The sequence below is a fragment of the Nicotiana sylvestris genome, chromosome 11 (genome assembly GCF_000393655.2).
Source record: "Nicotiana sylvestris chromosome 11, ASM39365v2, whole genome shotgun sequence".
In the NCBI taxonomy this organism is placed as follows: Eukaryota; Viridiplantae; Streptophyta; class Magnoliopsida; order Solanales; family Solanaceae; genus Nicotiana; species Nicotiana sylvestris.
The window spans coordinates 85,754,235-85,777,984 of NC_091067.1; the positions used below are offsets into that span (position 1 = coordinate 85,754,235).

General features: G+C 39.4%; 1 pseudogene; it reads right to left on the bottom strand.

The window, feature by feature from the left end:
* Nucleotides 1-8,557: 8,557 nt before the first annotated feature.
* On the bottom strand, nt 8,558-9,778 carry LOC138882032 (uncharacterized; annotated as a pseudogene).
* Between the last annotated feature and the right edge of the window lie 13,972 nt (nt 9,779-23,750).

Below are 23,750 nucleotides of genomic sequence, written 5' to 3' on the forward strand. Positions count from 1 at the left end.
GATGGTGCCCGCCAGATAGAGATGGCACTTGCTCAGGGAGGTGGTCATGGGTCTGATAAGAGGCCCCGTCATTCTGGTAGATTCAGTGGTACCTCGTCTGGAGGTAGGGATTCTTATGGTAGAGGCCATCCTTCGAGGCCCTTTCAGTCAGCTCTCCAGGCTTCTCATGGTACACCAGGTGGTCGTGGTTCTCAGCCGCAGTACTCTGACTAGCAGCTCTTTAGTTCACCATCAGCACCTATCAGTGCACCACCACTTCGTTTTTCTCAGCAGCCGAGGGCTTGTTCTATTTGCGGCGATGTGAGTCACATTGCCAGATATTGCCCTCGAGCTTCCAGCAGATCGCAGCAGTAGGGTTCTCGCCCGATGATCCAGGCACCAGTTGCCCCACCGCCTGCCTAGCCAGCTAGAGGCGGGGGTAGAGGACATAGAGGTAGAGGTAAAGGTCTTAGAGGTGGAGCTCAGACCGCTAGAGGTAGGGGTCAGCCAGCAACAGATCGTCCCAGGGATATGATTCAGGGAGGTGGGTCCCAGCCCCGTTGTTATGCTTTGCCAGCCAGGCCAGAGGCTAAGTCATCAGATGCTATAATTACAGGTACCATTCTGGTCGGTGATAGGGATGCTTCTGTGCTATTTGATCCTAGATCTACGTACTCATATATGTCGTCCTATTTTGCACCCTATTTGGTTATGCCTAGTGACTCGTTGAGTATTCCTGTTTATGTGTCAACACCAGTGGGTGATTCTATTGTGGTCGACCAAGTTCATTGTTTTTGTATCGTAGTGTTTGGGGGTCTTGAGACCCGTGTTGATTTGTTGCTTTTGGACATGGTCGACTTTGATGTTATATTGGGGATGGATTGGTTATCCCCATACCGTGCTATCTTGGATTGCCATGCCAAGACCGTAACCTTAGCCTTACTGGATTTACCCCGTTTAGAGTGGGGAGGGACTTCTAGTCATTGCACCCGCAGTGTTATCTCGTATGTGAAAGCTCGGCGTATGGTCGAGAAGGGATGTTTGGCCTACTTGGCGTATGTTCGCGATTCTAGTGCGGAGGCCCCTTCTATTGATTTTGTGCCCATTGTTCGGGAGTTTCCTGAGGTTTTCCCTTCAGACTTGCTGGGTATGCCGCCTGACAGGGATATCGACTTTTGTATTGATTTGGCCCCGGGCACTCAACCCATTTCTATCCCGCCATATTGTATGGCCCCGCCGGAGTTGAAAGAGTTAAAGAAACAGCTGCAAGATTTGCTTGAGAAAGGTTCCATTAGACCCAGTGTTTCACCTTGGGGTGCGCCGGTGTTGTTTGTTTAGAAAAAGGATGGTTCGATGAGAATGTGCATCGATTACCGGCAATTGAACAAGGTTACAATTAAGAATAAGTATCCACTACCGAGGATTGATGATTTATTCGACCAGCTTCAGGGTGCGAGGGTGTTCTTGAAAATAGATTTGAGATCTGGTTATCATCAACTGAGCATTAGGGCGTCTGATGTCCCCAAGACAACATTTCGCACTCGGTATGGGCACTATGAGTTTTTGGTCATGTCATTTGGATTGAAATGCCCCAGCAGTGTTCATGGAGTTGATGAACCGAGTGTTCAGACCTTATTTGGACTTGTTCGTGATAGTCTTCATTGACGATATTATTATATACTCCCACAGTCAGGAGGAGCATGAGCAACGCCTCAGAGTGGTCCTTCAGACCCTAAAGGATAGTCAGTGGTATGCTAAGTTCTCAAAGTGCGAGTTTTGGTTGAGTTCGGTCGCATTCCTGGGTCATGTCATATTAGCAACAGGTATTCAGGTAGACCCGAAAAAGATAGAGGCAGTCAAGAACTGGCCTCGACCAGCTTCAGCTACAGATATTCAGAGTTTCCTGGGGTTAGCAGGTTACTACCGTCGGTTCGTGGAGGGGTTTTCATCCAATGCAGCCCCTATGACCAGATTGACCCAGAAGGGTGTCCAGTTCAGGTGGTCGGACGAGTGTGAGGTGAGCTTTCAGCAGCTCAAGACGGCTCTGACTACGACACCAGTATTGGTTTTGCCCACAGGTTCAGGGCCGTATACGGTCTATTGTGATGCGTCTCGTATTGGGCTTGGTGCAGTGTTGATGCAGGTAGGCAAAGTCATTGCTTATGCTTCAAGGCAGTTGAAGATCGACGAGAAGAATTATCCGGTTCATGATCTCGAGTTGGCAGCCATTGTTCATGCCTTGAAGATCTGGAGGCATTACTTATATGGCATGACGTGTGAGGTTTACACTGATCACAAGAGTCTTCGGTATCTGTTCAAGCAGAAAGAGTTGAATTTGAGGCAGAGGAGGTGGTTAGAGTTGCTAAAGGATTATGATGTTACTATCTTATACCACCCGGGGAATGCCAATGTGGTGGCCGATGCATTGAGTAGGAAGTCCGCCAGCATGGGTAGTCTTGCTTATATTCCAGTCAGCCAGAGATCGCTTGCTTTGGATGTTTAGGCCTTGGCCAATCGTCTTGTGAGGTTGGATATTTCTGAGCCTAGCAGAGTGTTAGCTTGCACGGTTGCTCGTTCCTCACTATTAGAGCGTATCCGCGAGCGGTAGTTTGAGGATCCCCATTTGTGTGTCTTGAGAGACACGGTGCAGCGTGGAGGTGCCAAGAAAGTAACCTTAGATGATTATGGTGTATTGAGATAGCAGGGGCGAGTTTGTGTGCCCAATGTTGATGGGATTCGAGAGTTGATCTTAGCGGAGGCCCACAGTTCTTGGTATTCTATTCACCCGGGCACCGCGAAGATGTATCAAGATCTGAGGCAGCACTATTGGTGGCGTAAGATGAATAAAGACATCGTTGCGCACGTGGCTCAGTGTTTGAATTGTCATCAGGTTAAGTACGAGCATCAAAGACCCGGTGGTTTATTTCAGAGGATTGCACTTCCCGAGTGGAAGTGGGAGAGGATTACGATGGATTTCGTTACTGGACTCCCGATGACTCGGAAAAAGTTTGATGCAGTTTGGCTCATTGTTGATAGGCTGACCAAGTCAGCGCATTTTGTTCCTGTTGCAGCCACCTATTCGTCTAAAAGGTTAGCCGAGATTTATATTAGGGAGATTGTTCGCCTTCATGGGGTGACGCTATCTATCATTTTGGATCGGGGTACGCAGTTTACCTCGCATTTCTGGAGAGCGATTCAGCGAGAGTTGGGCACCCAGGTTGAGTTGAGTACAACATTTCATCCCCAGACGGACGGTCAGTCCGAGAGGACTATTCAGATTCTTGAGGACATGCTCCGAGCCTGTGTCATTGATTTTGGAGGCTCGTGGGACCAGTTTTTGCCTTTAGCAGAGTTCGCCTACAACAACAGCTACCAGTCCAGCATTCAGATGGCTCCGTATGAGGCGTTGTATGGTAGGCGATGTCGGTCTCCAGTTGGATGGATTGAGCCGGGAGAGGCTCGATTATTGGGTACGGATCTGGTTCTGGAGGCCGTGGACAAGGTCAGGATTATTCAGGATAGACTTCGTACAGCTCAGTCCAGACAGAAGAGTTATGCAGACCGCAAGGTCAGAGATGTTGCTTTCATGGTCGGTGAGCGGGTATTGCTCCGTGTATCGCCTATGAAGGGCGTGATGAGATTTGGGAAGAAGGGCAAGCTCATCCCTAGGTTCATCAGTCCATTTGAGATTCTTGATCGTGTGGGAGAGGTGGTTTATAGACTTGCATTTCCACCTAGCTTGTCAGCTGTGCATCCCGTGTTTCATGTATCTATGCTCCGGAAGTATCGCGGAGATCCATCGCACGTGTTGAATTTCAGCACTGTCCAATTGGACAAGGATCTATCATATGAGGAGGAGCCGGTGGCTATTCTAGACCGGCAGGTTCGACAGTTGAGGTCGAAGAGTTTTCCTTCGGTGCGTGTTTAGTGGAGAGGTCAGCCTCCTGAGGCATCGACCTGGGAGTCCGAGTCCGATATGTGGAGCCGTTATCCTCATTTATTTCCCGACTCAGGTACTTCTTTCTTTTGTCCGTTCGAGGATGAACAGTTGTTTTTGAGGTGGAGAATGTGACGACCCGAAGGGTCATCACCGTAGTTCTTCCTTGTTCCGCGCTTTCGAGGCCTTGAAAACCTCGCTTTTAGTTGCCTCGATTGGCTTGCGCAGTTTGGGCGCGTAGCCGGAAAGTTTTTATGTTAGAATATGTGAATTATGTGAAACATTTGATGAATTTTGGTATTAATATGCATAATGTTGACTTCGGTCAATATTTTGGGTAAACGGACCCGGACCTGTGATTCGACGGTCCCGGAGGGTCCGTAGAAAAATATGGGACTTGGGCGTGTGCCCGGAATCAAATTCTGAGGTCCCAAGCCCGAGAAATGAATTTTTGAAAGAAATTGTTTTTCTGAAATTTGATATGAAAATTTGAAATGAAAAAGGGGTTAGAAAATATAGGTATCGGGCTCGTATTTTGGTTCCGACGCCCGGTACAAGTCTTAAATATGTGTTAAGCACTATCTGTAAAGTTTGGCTAAAAACGGACGTCATATGACGTGTTTCGGACTAAAAATGGAGAATTTGAGTTATGAAAGTTGAAGAAAGAAAATCATGTGTTTGAGGCTTGATCCTATGTATATGATGTTATTTTGGCGATTTGATCGCACGAGTAAGTCCGTAAGATGTTTTTAAGGTTGTGTGCATGTTTGGTTTGGAGCCCCGAGGGCTCGGGTGAGTTTTGAATGGGGCCCGGGAGGTCTTGGATTTAAGAAAATGCAGGTTCAGGTGTTGCAGACACCAGCGCGGCCGCGGTCATTTCCGCGCGGTCCGCGCTGGAGCCGTGCGGCCGTGATGCCTTTCTGTGCGGTCCGCGTGGCTGAGTCTGAGGGCTAGGGTTTCAGGTCAACCAGCGCGGCCGCGCACCAAAACAGTGCGGTCCGTGCTGGAAGGGTTCAGAGAAGCCCCAATTTTTCTCCCACTCGGCGCGGCCGCAACACATTTTTGTGCGGTCCGCGCCAGGTCCTCAGAAAGGTATACAAGTTCGGAAAATCTCAGTCATTTTTCACTTTTCAAAAACCCAAAACCTAAGAGGCGATTTTCCAAACAACTGTTTTTCTCCAAAACGATTGGTAAGTGATTTCTAACTTAATTTCTTTATTCCTTAACATCTTTTAACATAATTTCAACTTCAAATCAAAGATTTTCATGGGGAAAATTGGGTGTTTTGGGTAGAACCTAGGTTTTCTACAAATTGAGAAGTTGGACCTCAATTTGGGGTCCGATTTAAAAACAAATCATATATTTGGATTCATGGGGGAATGGGTAACCGGGTTTTGGTCCGAACCTCGAGTTTCGACCACGTGGGTCCGGGGGTATTTTTGACCTTTTTGGGAAAAACCTTGAAAAATCTAGCGGATTGGTGGTGGAATCAAGAGGTAAAGCTATACTAGAAGCGTGAGTTTAGTTTGGAGCATTCGAGGTAAGTGTTTATTCTAACTTTGGCTTGAAGGAATAGGATTAGGATGATATTTGCTACTTGCTAATGTGGAGTACGGTGTATAGGCATGATGACTGTTATCTATGCACCGGAGTCTAGCATGACCGTGAGTCTTGATTGCTTTTAATTCGAATAATGTGACACAAGCTCCTTGTTTATTTGATGAGTTTCATATAATGTGAACGGTTGAAGTAAAATTGTGATTGGTGTACTTTTTGAGCGTTAGCTCGAACATGAATGTGTTAGTTGAGGAAGAATGGATTTAAAAAGGAGAAGGTGTTGTGAATACTCCCTTGCCGGGATGTGTAGACTGATATATATATTCTCCCTTGTCGGGATATTTTGGGTTGTTAGCTGTACCCTTGCCGGGTTAAAGGTATTGAGTTGTTATTCTCCCCTGAAGGGGTCTACTATATGAAGTCAGATATTATGAACTATATTATGGGATCGTGTGGCACGCCGTCCACTTAAATATGATATTATGGGATCGTGTGGCATGCCGTCCACTTATATATGATATTATGGGATCGTGTGGCACGTCGTCCACTTATATATGATATTATGGGATCGTGTGGCACGCCGTCCACTTATATATGATATTATGGGATCGTGTGGCACGCCGTCCACTTATATATGATATTATGGGATCGTGTGGCACGCCGTCCACTTATATATGATATTATGGGATCGTGTGGCACGCCGTCCACTTATATATGATATTATGGGATCGTGTGGCACGCCGTCCACTTATATATAATATTATGGGATCGTGTGGCACGCCGTCCACTTATATATATATATATATATATATATATATATATATATATATATATATATATATATATATATATATATATATATATATATATATATATATATATCATGGGAACCGGAGTCTCTTCTGCTTATTTCCGATATTTCATTTTTATCTGTTACTCCCCGATAGCATGTCCCCTCCCAGTTTTACTTTGTATTATCTTGTTATTGTTTTCTTGCACTTGTTGTATATATATCTGTACAGGTTAATTGTGGTAGGTACTGTCTAGCCTCGTCACTACTTCGCCGGGGTTAGGCCAGGCACTTACCAGCACATGGGGTCGGTTGTGCTGATGCTACACTCTGTGCATTTTTGGTGCACAGATCAGGGAGCAGCTTACGGACCGCAGCAGTAGGACTTCTGGGAGCTATCTTCAGTCCAGGGACTCTCGAGGTAGCCTAGCTGGCGTTCGCAGGCCGAAGTCCCTTTCCATGTTTTTCGTTTGTTCATCTTGTATCAGACAAACATGATGTATTTCCTTTCAGACATTGTTTGTAGTATTCTGTAGTAGTCCGTGAGCTAGTGACACCAGACCTTGGGTAGTGATGTGTATTAAACTTCCGCACTTTTGGTTTTCAGTTGCTTTAGATTTAAAGTCTTCCGCTTAAATTTTGTCTCGTTTATTATATTGTTTGAAAGAAAGCAGGAAAGGTGTTTTAAATATTTGGCTTGCCTAGCTCCGATAGTAGGCGCCATCACGACACCCGATGGTGGGAAATCCGGTTCGTGACAATGTTCTTTTATAATAATAGTTTCTAAATGCACAAGTATATTCGTCTATATAACACATATTACATATTGCTAATTTTGTCACTAAATTTCTATTTATAGTCTTTTCTTTATTTTGTTCTTCTACTTCTGTTGTCATACTACTAAATTCATTTCTTATTGCTATTTTATATTTATTCAATATATCTGTAACTGTTGTTGCAGTTGTACCATCAAGTTTTTTATTACTTCTTAATATATCTAAGCTTTCACTTGTTAAATTTTGTAACCATAGTTTTACTGTTCCTATGAGTGTTCTTTCTATATATCCTGGTGTTTCAGCTATTACTATTTTATTATCTATTAGTTGTTTTGAGATATATCCTATCCACAATTAGATTGTTTTATTTTTATCCCATAATGTTTTGTTCCTATCATATGAATCATAACTTACTCTGTAATAGGTTGGGTTTAGTTGTCTTGGATTTTTTACCCCTGATGTGCTTGGTTTATCCTCGGTCATATCTCCTGTATTTCTTTCTGGATTTGTTTTTATCTTTTCTGTTTTTTCTATAAGTTCTGTGTACGTCTCACTTGTTTCTGAATAGTCTTCTCCTAGATCTTTGTCGTTATCACTTTGGTCATTTATTTCGTTTATGCTTATATTTGGTGGATTATTCTGTACCTCTTACAACTGTAATTTAAATTTTTCTATCTCATTTGTCAGTCTTAGCTCTTGTTCTTCTTCTTTACGTTTTTCTTTTTCTTTTAGTTTATTTGTATATAACTGTTTTAGCATTTCTAATTCTTTTTTTAATTCTGTTATTTTAGTGTTCTTTACTTCCTCTATCTATTGTATTTTTTCTTTAGCTTGTTGTTGTATTTCTTTAATTTCTCGTTTTCTATCTATTTCTTCGTTTTCTTTTGTTATTTTAACCATTGCGGTTAAACTATCTTCTAGTTTTACCGTTTCTTTTCCTAACATTATGTTTAGGTTATTTCCTATTTTCTTGTATCTTCTTCCTAAGTTGGAAAATATTATTGTTATTTTTAATCCTTCTAGATTTTAATATGTTTTTTCTTCTAGTGCGAACTCTTCTTTATTCGTCTTTTATTCTTAAGATAGCAAATATATTTATATTCTGTTTTAGATATTGTATCAATTAATCCAGATAGCTTAGTTTTGTCTATTTTTGTAATACTTAGATATTCATATTCTAGGTATAGTTTCTTTAATTTCTTTCTTATTTTCCTTGATTTTTTAGTTATTTTAATCTGCATATTTTCTTCCTCTGATTTACAAACTATATATAGAAAACTTTAAATGACTCTTTACATACTTAAATGACTCTTACTATTCACAATCATCTTTTCATGAACGACCTTTACTGTTCATGAATATGACTCGTACTATATGAATGACTCTTACTATTCACAAATGACTCTTCATGAACGACCTTTACTGTTCATGGATATGACTTGTACTATTTACTTTATGACTTTTTACATTGTCTATTTGCAATAGCTGTCTTCTTCTTTTGTCTTTAGGCTGATATCTTCATTCCAGTTGTACTTCTGGTACATGATTATCTTCTCCGTTGCATTTTGAACATATATGATCGGGGTATTTGTGCCCTACTAATTTGCAGTATCTTGTCAATAATTCATTGGAAATAAATTCTTTCTTTAGTGCTCTTGTAGTTGGTTGTATCTCTGGTTTTAGTAATGATAAAATCCATTTTTGGACTTCATCCATATCTCCTTGTCGTAGTTCTCTTGAATTCGCATATATCATTAGTTGATCTCTTGAGTAGTAGCTCCAGATAGCATTTTCTTGTAAATAATTGTTGGCTAGCTCTTGGATGATAGTTTCTATTCCAATTATTCTTTTGTTGGCGTAAAAACCTGGTATCTCGATTTTTGGTATTTCTGGTTGTTATTCTATTTCTTCTGGTATTATCATATCTCGTGTCAATCCTATTTTTACAACTTGTATAATAGGTTTTATTTCATCGTATAGTATCTCAGCTGGTGCTGTATAGAATTTTATAAAAAATAGGTTTCCTTTTGTAATTCTTTTAAATGTAATAAATGCTTTATATAGCTTTGGTATTCCATTTATCTCTTCCCCATCATAGGTATATACCGTGCTAAGTAATCCGTAATTGTAACATGTTTTTATTAAACTGGCTCTAGTTTTTGGCTGTGCAATAAGCCTATTATATCCTTGGAGTTTTTGGGTTATATAGTCCTGTGTTGGATCTGTCGTAGTAGTTGCTCTGGGGTTAAGGTTAAGAAATATTTGAATTTTGTATAAATTTTCAATATAGGTCTAGGTAATATGGTTGTATATTTTTTTATTTTGGTGTAGGCTGTTGGCATAGGTTGAGGTTTGTGGTGTCGTAACTATTGTTTCTTTTGGCCTTTTCGGAGTAATTGGTTTATCAAATATATTATTTAAATTGACATTGGTATGTGGCTTCTTGTTAACTTGTTTACTTGTACCTGCAACTGTATATAAACAAACTTTGTTATGGATTTTTTGGAGTTTCCCAACGTCTCCTTCTAACTCTGGAAGTTTTGAGTCTTCCGATCGACTTAACTCCGCATCTTTATAGTCATGCTGATGACTTGGCTGGTTTTTCTCTAGCTGTTGTAATATTTTTCCCATACCATCCATCTGTAAAGATAGAGTAGTAAGGATTGCAAATAAAACTTTTGTTTCTTGGCTTTCATCAGTTTGGGTACCTTTGTCTTGATAGGTAGTCTGCAATAACATTTTTGTCAGTCCTTATTACTTCAATTGTAAATGTAAAATTTTGTATATTTAATACAAGCCTTCTTATTTCCTTTGTAGTTACTGAATCTTGTACTTTCCGTGTTATCCACCATTTTACTTGTGTATTATCTGTTCTTACAATAAACTTGTAATAAACGATATATGGCTCAAATGCTAACAAACATTTATATAATCCAAATAATTCTTTCCTATTTATCTCCCATTTTAATTTGTGGTTCCGTGTATGATCCTGAATAATATCTACAATGGTGTTCAATTTTTTAATTATCATATTTATATTTTAGAACTCCTCCATAGCTGTGGTCACTAGAATCAGTTTCTACTATGTATATGAACTGTCTTTTTTCATCTGGAAAATATAGTTTTGGTAATTTTTTACACATATTTTTTATCTTCTTTATATGTATTTTATCTTTTTCATCAAAATGGTATTCTACATCCTTTTTTTAATTTTTTCTGTAGTGGTTTTAAGTTTTCTGCTAATTTAGGGATATATTCCCTTACTTGGTTAACTAATCCTAAAAATGATTGTAACTTCTTTTTCGTATCAAGTGTTTCGTTTAAGTTAATTATTTTTTGTACTATATGAGTTTGCATTTTTATTCCATTTTTATCTATTTGTATACCTAAGAATTCTATTTGATTTTTCATTACTTCTGCTTTCTTTTTACTTAAACTTATTCCTGATATTTCTACAATGTGTATGAATTTTTCTAGTAGTTTTATATGTTCGTTCTCTGTTCTAGAATATAACAGTATATCATCTATATATATTATACAATTTTCTAATTGGTTAAAGTAGTTATCCATAAAATGTTGGTATCTACCTGGTGCATTTTCATATCCAAATGGTAATACGTTCCATTCGTAAAATCCTTGTGGTACTGTGAATATAAAAGTTTAGTTAGACATGATTATGAATAAACTTACCTAATCTTGTAACTCATTTGAATGTTCCATAGTTGTTAAAGAGACTTGTTTATCACTCAGATATTTCTTATATCTGAGTTATAAGAAATTTCTACAATGTGTATGAATTTTTAAAAATATCAAAACGGAGTAAATATGCCGGAGTTATGAAAATAGTAAAATACAGCATGACTGAGTACAAATATGAAGTCAAAACAGTGAGGAATAGTAGTAAAAATCACATAAGGGTCCAAAACAGTTGGCACGAGTCCCAAATATGGCATTCAACCCAAAACATGATAATACTTTCCAAAACACAATGATATCAAACAATTATCAATCAAATACGAGGTTTAACAGTCATACGAGACGGACTAAGTCACAATCCCCAATGGTGCACGACCCCACACTCATCATCTAGCGTGTGCTTCACCTCAAAGTAGCACAACAATGTGAAATTCGGGGTTTCATACCGTCACGACAAATATTTACAATCATTACTTACCTCAAACCGGTCCAAACTCTAGCCCGCGATGCTTTTGCCTCTCGAATCGGCCACCAAATGCCTAAATCTAACCAAAATTAGTATATTATCATCAATATACGCTAAAGGAAGAAAGCCTAGGCAAAAATAATTAAATTACCTCAAGAATCTCGAAATTGCTCAAACCCAACCCCCGTGCCCAGGTCTCGAAATCCTACCAAAGTCTTAAAATCCGATAACCCATTCAATTACGAGAGTATCCATACTAGTTTCACTTAATTCCGACTTCGAATCGGCTTTCAAATCCCAAAAATTCAGTTTATGAAGTTCCACAATTTTTCCCAAATTTACATCCCAAATCTCTACTCAAATGATGAATCCAACGTTATAATCATATCTTTTAGCCAAAGTTGAGTTATAATCACTTACCCCGATGGTTTTCTTGAAAATCCCTCAAACAATCACCAAAGCCCGAGCTCTCTAGGTCAAAATATGAAATAAAACCCTAAATCTCGTACTTATAGTGCACCTTTCGGATCCCCATCCCGCTGACCGCAGTAAATCCACTACTACAGTGGAAAATGTTGACTGCAGTGACATGCTTTGGTATTTTGGCCATAACATTCTCTAAAGATGTCCAAATTGTGATTTCTTTAGCTTTCTGAAAACTAGAAACGAATGGCTGCAACGTTTGTTTTTAAATAATCTCAAAATTCCTTGTAGATCGAAAGATATAGTCTTCCGAAGTCAGACCAGTAAACCTGCGGATTCTTCCTCACTGCGGAACGCGGACCATTTTCTGTCCCAGTGGTAAAACCACCGCCCCACCTATAAATTTAAGCACCAGAACCAATGCCTGAGTCTCGGTAATGCCCAAACTCGCTTAAAACTCACCCGAAACACACCCAAGGCCCTCGAGACCTCAACCAAACATACCAACACCTCCCATAACATCATTAAAACTTAGTCGAGCCTTCGAATCACTCAAAACAACACCAAAAAATCAAATCAACTTCGGATTCAAGCTTAAGAACTTATGAACTTTTAAATTCCACAAACGATGACGAAACTGGCCAATTCAACTCCGAATGACCTGAAATTTTGCACATACATCACAAATGACACTACAGACCTACTCCTATTTCCGGAATTTTTCCGACCCAGATATCAAAATTTTCACTACCAACCGAAAAGCGCCAAAATTCCAATTTCGCCAATTCAAGCCTAAATCTACCTCGTGCCTCCAAATTACATTCCAAACATGCTTCTAAGTCCCAAATCATCCAAAGGAGCTAATCTAATCATAAAAATTCAAATCTGAGATCGAGTACTAAAAGTCAAAGGCTTGGTCAAACCTCTCAAATTTAAGCCTTAAGCTGAAAACCATTCTTCCATATCTGTTCTGTTCCACCTGCAAACCAAAACCGACGATTTACATAAGCCATAATATGTCATACGAGGCTAGTCATGCCTGAGAATTGACGAGCGAAATGCATGCTCAAAACGACCGGTCGGGTTGTTACATCCTCTCCCACTTAAGCATACGTTCGTCCTCGAACGTGTCCAAAGTTGTTCCAAAAATTATCAAATCACTGTGTAACCTTACCATGCACATACCCGGGGGTGATCCCACATCACCCAATATCACATAGGTTTGATAACAAATGCAATTGAAATTTCACAATCCAACCTAGCCCATAAACCTTAGAACCACATTTCCACTTCTGAAATCTTCTACAAGATCAGAATTTCACATCTATACTCTGAATAAGCCCAAACATGCTGTAACAAACCATACCTGCAACCTTAGATGCAATTACATGATATACCGCATAGCTCAAACTCTCGTAGCGATAACTTCTGATCATATCAGTTGCTCAGAACAACCGAATATCGATAATAAACCCCTTATCAAATAAAGCCTCATTCCAACACTTCTGTATACTACCACTGATAAATGAAACACGTAGAAAGTCATGACCATTCCTCAGATCACCATTCGTGAAGTCACTTCTCCTTTGGCAAGGACCATAGAAATATTTTGAGCCGAACATCGATATTATCCTTCCAACACGCTGAAACCGAATCTGTTTGTATTCATTCTAGATCCCAATGATCTCATCTAATCCAACACAACTACTCTGGTGACATGGCACATCAGCACAATCTAAAGTCACAACTCTTGCAATCCGCGCTCCAATAAGCAACAATCCGAATGTACTCAAATCATGAAAAATGACTCAAATGAGAGAGTAGTACCATAATCTCTCCAGTACCACTACACACAGTGTTGAGAACTCGACACACGTGGTAGAACCAGAACACATGAATCTAACCCGCAGGATCATACCTCTGCATAGCTTCTTTCCAATGCGTGACCTCATCCAAACGCTGGTCCACATGAAACACCTCAAGTTACTATGCTCAAATCGACAACCACGCGCAATTTGATATCTAGAACCAAAAGCAAATCATCATAACCACGGCGAAGCAATTGACATAACATTACACAAACCGAGAGGAAACAACCGATACGTCATCTGCCAAGCAATACCCAATACTCTTCCTGCTCGAATTCCACTAAGAGACCCCAACAAAACAACAACACATGTGCCTATAACCAACAAATCTCAATGCCTCACAACACGGGAAGGTAACTCATAGATCTCCCTAGATCACTAATAAGCTCAATAAAAATCGAATCAACACATCCCTCAACAATACAACCTGGAGTCAACCAAGCCGACTCGAGTTAGAATACACATCCAGATTGGCCTACCACTGAACCCATTATTAAGGAGTCCCTAAAACTGTTCCTTCATCTCCTTTAACTCTGCCGGTGCCATACGATACAGTGCCCGGTACCAAATCAATACTGAAATCAATAACCCTGTCCGGTGACATGACCGGCAGTACGAAACACATCAGGAGAATCCCTCACCACCAAAACTGAATCAATGGTGGGAGTCTTTGCACTGACATCCATCACGAAGGCCAAATAAGAAAGGCAACCCTTCCCAGCCATCCACTGGGTCTTCAAAATTGACACCACCCTACTAGGAACATAATCCGTCGAACCTCGCCACTCAATCCGTGTTATTCCCGGCATAGCCAACGTCACCATCCTAGAGCAACAACCCAGAATAGCACGACATGGAGACAACTAGTCTATGCCCAATATCACATCAAAATCTATTATACTAAGCAACAAGGATCCACTCGGGTCTCCAACCTCCAATAGTTACCACACAAGACCGATATACACGGCCCATAACAATGACCTAACCTGTTTATGAGAACTCCCAGCCTCCAAATCCATATAGCACATAAATTACCATATCCGATCCCAACTCCACATTCCGAATATACACACACCTCTAATACCCAATCATCCCATGAAAGGTACTCCTATAATTCTTCTGTGCCACCAAGCAAACTTGAATATTAGCAGTCGATCAAACAAGAGAGTACAACAATACTAATGAAGTATCCTCAACTCAAACACATTGCCCTTTCTAAAACTTATACTCTCATCAAGCCATACCTGTTAGTAATATTATTTACATAGTCATCAAAAACTATCCATGCTACCTAAGAATTTATGCCCCCTTCCTTTCAGAATTGAACCGTGACCTTACACATGCAAATTTCAACCCTACACAACATACCGCATATACCATACCATCCTATGATAAATATGAAAACTTCATAATCCACTCCGAGCCACAATACCTACGTACTCAACTAGCCAAGAACTTTCCATTGATTCCATCTACAAGGAAATCACTATACATTCTATGATCCTCACGCTTGTAGAAAATATAAATCTCTAACTATGGTAGAAACCATCAATAACTATCCGAATTTCATTTACACAAAACTAAACCGTCAGGATTAGATCTTCTCACACCAACCAAGCTACGCAGGCCACTAAAACCCAAGAGCATTGCCGCGAAACACCTGTAGAATCTCATTACCTCGTAAGCACCCAAAAAACTAGTCATATCCTTACCATGCCAATCCGGCCTACTACCAAACCATCCCATCTATCCAAGTTCCTTCTGATTTACCTTCAACTTGATGCTTCTTCTTGCTATAACACCACAATTCCTCAACCCAGACTCACCATAAGAGACCCAAGCATAAAGCCACACCGTCTAAGGCTCATAAGCCGCCGGATACTCTCTTAAATATTACCAAACGCACTACATTCAAAATACCTACCCTGAAGTGACTCCCTGCGAACCCCAAAGCCATTACCTTGACCTTCATAATACTGATATATAGAATCCCATAATGATATAGAAACACCACGAGTCTTGACACCCTCCAATGCAAAGCTCAGTTTCTAGCCAAATATACAACTTGAAGATCTCCAATTATTACTTGTAAGATCTTGAACCCACTAGAACCATTCTTGAGAGTCATCCACTCTACTCAAACTGCCATTAGATTGATCAAACGGACCGAATGACCTGTGCTCCAATAGCATTTCGACACCGCAGAATGTAACCTCACCTTAATGCAACCAAGAAACACCATGTTCTATGCACCGTACATCCTTTACCAATAATGACTCAAGCCATTCCGTGGTTTATATACACCCATAAAGCATAACATAACCTATATTGAAATTTCCTTTACTCGAGCCATCCTCGGTCTCAACCTCCGAAAGCCATAACTAATTCACCAGTATGCCTTCAACTGGAACCAACATAGCACATAACTGTGCAATCAACTAATCAATAGCAGACTCCCCCACTTGGCGCAAAGCCATAGACCAAAACACACAATAACTCATAATGCATATGCTCTAATACTCCCATAATACCATAGTGAGATTAAACTTAATCCTTTATAAAGCTCGTGCAACACAGACCATCTAGTACTTCAAATCTTCTGCAAATCTCGCATTCACCCTCGTAATAGTCAAGTCCACTTTCTTAAGCGACCCCAAATTCAATTTGCATACATATATTTCACTGGTAAAAGAGATCTTCCAGCAAACAACATAAGGCTCATACGAACTTCAGAACACTCAGAAGGAGATAACACACCTGCTTCGCCTCAAACTAATAGCTCTTCAAACCCTTCCACTGTCATAAAAATTACACAATTACTTAATCTTCCTGAGTCTGAACTCATATCATAACATGAAATCTACTCCACTCCCCAACTAGAAAACATGAAAATATTCTTCACACTCCCACAACTCGGGGCTATACATCAAATCAAGATGGAAATCAAGTATCAAATAGTTCTTTCTTCCCCCAAGCAGACCCTTCTCGTCTCATTCAAATCATATGAACATATCTCGCAGTCACATCGACCGTTGACTTCGCGGTATCAGAATTATCGGAGATTACGAAGGTTCGAGGTATCACATAAGCATCATCTTCGAGAGTTTCCTGTTGTTTCGATCCGATCAAGGCCGGCGACTGTGGTTGCAATTTCCTTTGATTTTGGTCCCTTTGTTGATGTTAGTGCCGATACAGGTATCACCTCATCAATTGGAAACATCTCTTTGGCTGCTGGTTGTTTGCCATACACCGTTTTGATTCCTTCTGGTGTTGGGAATTTCAAGACTTGATGAAGCGTCGAAGGTACCACCCTCACATTATGGATCCAAGGTCTCTCGAGCAGCGCGTTGTATCTCATATCACCTTTGATTACAAGGAAATTTGTTTCCTAGATAGTTTCGACCACATTTACTGGCAACATGATTTCCATTTTGGTGGTTTCACTTGCCATGTTGAAACCGTTAAGCACTCGAGTTACATGCACGATTTGATCCTGAAGGCCGAGCTGCTCTACGACCCTCAATCAAATAATGTTTGTCGAGCTACCTGGATCAACCAACACACATTTAACTTGAATTTTATTCATAAGGATAGATATTACTAGTGCGTCGTTGTGAGGCTGTTCGATTCCTTCTGCATCCTCATCGTTGAAAGATAAGGTATCCTCTAGTAAGTAATACCGAGTATGTTTCTCCCTTGTGATTGTCACTTTGACGTGTTTGAATATCGGGCCTTGAGGAACATTGACCCCACCAACGATCATATGAATCACGTGTTGTGGTTCTTCCTGTTCATTTTTCCTATTTGTGTCCCTGTCTGTGAAGTGATTTTTAGCTCGGTCACTCAAGAACTCTCGAAGGTGACCCTCATTGAATAAATGAGCTACCTCCCCCTAACTATTTGCAGTCTTTGGTCCTGTGACCATGGGTTCTATGGTACTTACACATTTGATTTTGATTCCTTTGAGCTGGATCGGTCTATAGGAGTCTGGGCCACCTAGTATTCTTAATTCGTCCAATGGCTGACACAATACCTAAAGCAACGATACTGAAGTTGTATTCCGACAACTGTGGCGCTACTTTAGGTTCAACATGTTTATCGAAGCCACTCTTACTCATGATCCCTCAGAAATTTTGACCTCGATCATTTCTTCGATCATTTCGAACGAGATTACATCCCAGTTCATTGTTTCTATGATCTACGCTATATGGTTGGTACCGATCTCTGTTCGATCGGGACTCTCTATCGATGTCTCATTGAATCCTGCTTTTGCATCTATTTGGGTAAACAGAACCAGAAGGGGCTCCCAACTGATCATCCTCGACTCTAATCTTTGGCTGGTATCGATTATGCATATCGGCCTAGGTCACCGCTGGATATTCAATCAAATGCTACTTTAGTTGACGTGATGCTACCGAACTTCGCTCGTTAAAATCCTGAATAAAGGTTGCGACAACCCAATCATCGGTAAGCGGGGGTAGGTCCATGCGTTCCATCTGAAATCGAGATACGAATTCCCTTAACATTTCATTGTCCTTTTGTCTTACTTTGAAGAGGTCCGACTTTCTAGTCACGACCTTTATTGCTCTGGCGTGTGCCTTTATGACCGAATCGGCAAGCATGGCGAAAGAATCGATGGAATTGGGCGGCAAATTGTGGTACCATATCATTTCCCCCTTCGATAAAGTTTCTTCATATTTTTCCAACAGAACAGATTCAATTTCATCGTCTTCTAAGTCATTTCCTTTTATTGTGCATGTATAAGAAGTGACATGCTCATTAGGATCAGTGGTTCCATTGTACTTGGGAATTTTTGGCATGCAGAATTTCTTCGGAATGGGCTTCAGATCCGCATTTGGTGGGAAAGGCTTCTGTACGAACTTTTTTGAATCCAAACCCTTCAGAATCGGGCGTGCCCTCGGTATTTGATCAACCCGTGAGTTGTACGTTTCTACCTTTTTATCATTAGCCTCAATTTTCTTTTCTCCTGATTCAATCCGTTTAGTGAGCTCCTCGAGTGTCTTCATGATAGCGAGGTCAGTTCCCGATCTATTATCGTTAAATTTCTCTTGTACATGTTCGACCCTACGAACAACTTCCTGTGATGTATCGAGTTTGATTTTTCTTGGTGTAACATGTCAAATATCATTCGAAGGCTAATCCCGCCTTCTTCACCACTCTGTGCGTTCTGATCGACTGCTCGGGCATATCTTCGGATGCTATTTTCAGGGTCGGCGCCTAAATCTCCACGAATGGAGACTCAAGAACTGACATCGACTTGATCTACATCCTTTGGTACATCAGGATTCATTGGAGGTACTCCGTTTACCGGGGAGACCATGTGCTCATTCTCGCCATGAAGACCAAGGCCGATATCTGTGTGAGCGGGTACTGCTTGAGAGTTCGACATCCTAATTCCTGAAATCAAAAGTACTTATGAGAACAAGCGTAAAAGCAGTGTTATGAAGGTTAATATTAAGCAATCACTATTATCCTTTGCCCCACGATGAGCACCAAACTGTTTACCCTAAAAATTGGGTAACATCTAAACTTATAATGTGGTTCTAAGGATACGTGATTTCACTTAATACTAATGAACAAATATAAAGCTGAACAATGGGAATTGACAATAAAATAAAGCAAACCGGCTTTAGAATGTAGTTAAGCTCTCGAGCTCATATTCCCTCGAACAAATTAATGCCGGAATAGTAAAAGATACAATAAGCTGATGAACAAGAATATAAGCTGAGAAATGTTATATTGCTTTGATATTCGTGAATGTAAGGTCTCTACAAATGAAGGGGACTCCTCTTTATATAGTAGATGATTCCTAATTATGGTATAACTCTAATTACAAAACTAAATCCAATGATTAGCCTAAACAACCGCCCTTGATCTGATCTGTTCTGGAATTTTTGCCGTGATCTTCGACCGATTATGGATATCTCGCCTTTCCGTTATTGCGCTTTTCTCGAAGTTTGTCATATACGGTCTCGATCACTGTCGGCTTCGATCTCGACGAGCTCCTCGATTCTGGAGCTTGATACTTTATATTCGTGTTTTGACTTGATCCATCACAAGACTGATCCTCGACGTGATTCCCTGGACTTCGATTAAATGGCAGAATCAGAGCAGTCCTATTTTATCCGTATAAAAATTTAATCTCCTTTGGAGAAGATTTTGTGTTTATTAGACACATTTGCTTCAATATGGTTAAATCTCGATTCATGCGGACCTTACGAGAGTACCATGTACTGCATTAAAAGTCAGAGGAGGAAGACTAGTATTGCATTTAATCCCCTTTGGAAAAGATATTGTGTTTATTAGACACATTTGTTTCAATATAGTGAAATCTCGATTCATGTGGACCTTACGAAAGTACCATGTACTGCATTAAAAGTCAGAGGAGGAAGACTAGTATTGCCCCTTGTCGCAGCCACATTTAACATCGACTCCTCCGCGTGTATTACTTTTCCACATTTACTTGGTAAACTTAATTATCATCATCTGCGTATATCAAAAATCTATTTTTTTTAATCCGCCATAGAGTATAGAAGGATAAATATTCATTCTTAATCAGAGGTTTCAGGTCTAAATCCTAAAATGAAGAAACTTGCGGCTAAGAGTGTTTCCCCTTTTTATGGGCCATATACAATGCGAATCTGGATTAATAGACTTCGCTAATAGCCGCTTCAAGATACTAGCTAGATGGTAATATACAAAAAGGTTGTTTTGTATTTATACCCGCTTTTTGGGTCACGTTTTAACTTATACTCGCTTTGCAAAAAAAAAAATTGCAAGCGTATCCACTTTTCGCGTAACTTCAGGCATATAGGCCTGAAGTAGCAAAATTTTTGGCCTGAAGTGGAGCACAACTTCATATATTTTTGCATGAAGTTTGGCCTGACTTGCAAAGGCAATCACACAAACTTCAGTTTATAGTACAAATGACAAACTTTAGTTCAATAAAACAACAACATGTGTCGGCTGAAGTTTTTGTTTGTAATTGCTGAATTTCAGCATTCTAGTAGCTGGAGCTTTGTTTGTAATTTCTGAAGTTTAGCATTCTAGTAGCTAAAGCTTTGTTTATAATTGCTGAACTTCAGCATTTTAGCTGAAACTTTGTTCTGTATTCGCTAAATTTCAGTATGTTTTAGCTGAAGCTTTGTTCTGTATTTGCTGAACTTCAACATATTTTAGCTGAAGCTTTGTTTTGCTTGTGATGAACTTCGGGGTTGAAGTTTGTTTTGTATTTGCTGAACTTCAACATTCTAGGAGTTGAAGGTTTTGTTTATATTTGCTGAGCTGAAGTTCTAAAACAACAATAAATTTAATAAATCATGATTAACAGCGATTGATGATGTTCATTTCAAAGATTAAAAGAATGAAAAATATTTTCGACATGAAAACAAGTTACTATAGTTAAATTAGAACCAAAAACCAATGTGTCTGTAAAGCTAAAATATCTAAGAGGTTAAATTATTGTGAATAAGACCAAACTGAACATAATGGGACAAGCAGATATATATGAATCATCAGGCCAGAACGCATAACAATATCTAAATCTTCAGCATTCAGAAACAAAGGAGGAGCTGAAGTTGTTTAAGCAGTGGGTACAAGTTAAAACATTTTTGAAAAGTGGGTATAAGTTAAATGGGGTGACCAAATAGAGTGCCCCGTACAATTTTTACAAATATCAATGTATACACTAGTGTTTGCATCTACTGTACATGGTAAGTTTAATTTCAAAGAAGTTCACTTATTTTTTTATGTAGTGTTATATTCATTAATTCAATCTTTTACTAGTTGGATTAGGAATTGGTCCTTTAAATACAACGCTTTGTGAGCATTAATGAGTCTCAGCAACGATTTATTTGAATATAGTTGTTAGGGCCGTTAGACTAGGATAATTCAACAATATTGTTACAAAATGAAAGGTGACCACATGATTTCAAACCAAAAAAATGTTATGCTTAGAAGGGAGGATTATTTAATCATAACTGATCAGTAGAATAGAAAGTAAGCTAGTTATAAAGTAAAAATTACACGGGGCGCCTTATTTGGTCGCCCCCATTTAACCTATAGCCATTTTTAAAAAAACTTTTAACTTGTACCCACTTTTTAAATAACTTCAGCTCCCTTACTCCTCCTCTTTCTCCTCCTTCATTTTCTTCTTCTTCTTCTTCTTCTTAATTCTTCTGCTGCTATTTTCTATCTTGCAACCCCAGTAACACAGAGTTCTTCTTTAGGCTATCAAGTGTGATCATTCATTTGTCACCATCCATTATACTTCGGTACCCTTTAAAAGCCAGACATTGTGCTTATTGTAGATCGAGTTAATGAGTGGATATTTATAGCATGGATGAAATATATTCTTAAGGAAGTTTTCCGGTGAATATTGGAAAGCCATGTTCCAATTAAAGACTAAGTCAGATGGGGAATTTCTCTACTATTTCTTAGAACGTGCGTTCAAAGGATGTTTGCTTGTTTTGAAATTCAATTTCAGACTTAGTCAGTCTTTTCATTCGTCAAAATGAGCTATTAAAGCACTGCCTAGATTGCTCAGAAATGCTTAACAGTAATGGACAAAATGTTATGCATGTTGCTATATTGAACACTCTATAGCTGAAGTTTCCCTGTTACAAAGACAAAAACTTCAGCTCTAGAGCTGAAGTTTTTGTGTTGTAACTGGAAACTTCAGCTCTAGTATGTAATATTAATAGGTGGTAAAAAACTTTATCTCAAGAGCTAGAGCTGAAGTTTTTGTGTTGTAACTGGGAAACTTCAGCTCTAGTATATAATATTAATTAAATGTCCCCTCGCACCCATGATCTAAGGCACCTGGAGCTTGTTCTACCAACTTCAAAGCTTTTAGTTGGCTCGTTAACCTTAACTTTCGGTCTGTGACTACTATATCATTTCAGACCCTCCTTTCAATCCATTAATTACTTGAACGTTTAATTTGTATTTGGAGGAGTGGAAAATTTTACAACTCTGTTGTGCTAAATTTACTAGGTGTCTCTCCACTTGTTGATGGTCTTATCGTAACGTAGTAGTGTGAGCACGTGATTTTTGCCCTTTGTGAAATATCCTATAAATTAAGGAAATAATAGGTGGTAAAAAAACTTCAGCTTTAGAGCTGGAGTTTCTCAGTTACAACACAAAAACTTCAGCTCTAGAGCTGAAATTTTTGTGTTGTAACTGGAAACTTCTGCTCTAGTATGTAATATTAATAGGTGGTAAAAAAACTTCAGCTCTAGAGCTGAAGTTTCCCAGTTACAACACAAAAACTTCAGCTCTAGAGCTGAACTTCAGGCTCCGATACTAGAATGCTAAAGTTTTGCGTGATTGTCTTTGCTACTTCAGCCCCGTATGCTGAAGTTATGCGAAAAAGCGGGTACGCTTGAAATTTTTTTTGCAAAGCGGGCACAAGTTAAAATGTGACACAAAAAGCGGGTATAGATGCAAATGTCCCATTATAAAAAGTTGGATATTCTTAATGTGTGAGGCCATTTGGGGAACACTGTGTGGACTTGGCCCAAAGCGAACAATATCACATCATATTAAAAGTATTTTTGAGTCGTTTTAATTGAAAAGCATAAACGATGTTAAAAGAAGAAATATACTTCAACTTTTATTTTATTGGTTTATTTAAGTTCAAGGTAAATACAATATAGTTGTTTCAATTCTTAATTATCTACTCTTTCAGAGTATTGGACGACTCAGAGGTCGTTTGGTTTGAATACAGGTTATGCTAGGATAAGTTATGTTGGGATTAGTTATCCAGATATTGTTTTTTATCCACTGTTTGGTATGTTGTATTAAAACTAACATGCATGCATAATTTCTAAAAAGAAGGCATAAGTTATCCCGACGCTAATTATCTCATTCCCTATAAGGTATAAGTTATCCCAGTACTAATTTTAATCCCGGAATAACTTATACCAGGTTTGCTAACCAAACAAAGTATTAAGATGATATTAAATTTTATACCATACTTTTTTCTACTTATATCTCATGCCAAACGAACCCTTAAAGTCTTACGAGTCTTACTCTCTTCGCTCTTCGTAGGCCTTTGCTCCAGTCAAGTCTCGATTCATGTGGGCCTTAGAGCACATGAAAGAGTACGATGTATGCATTGACTCAGAATGAAATTTACGATTGCGTTAAATATAATTCTGATTTCTTCGTCCATACTATATGATCTATCGTACCAATATACTATCAAAATTATTAATGTTGACTCGTTAATTGACGT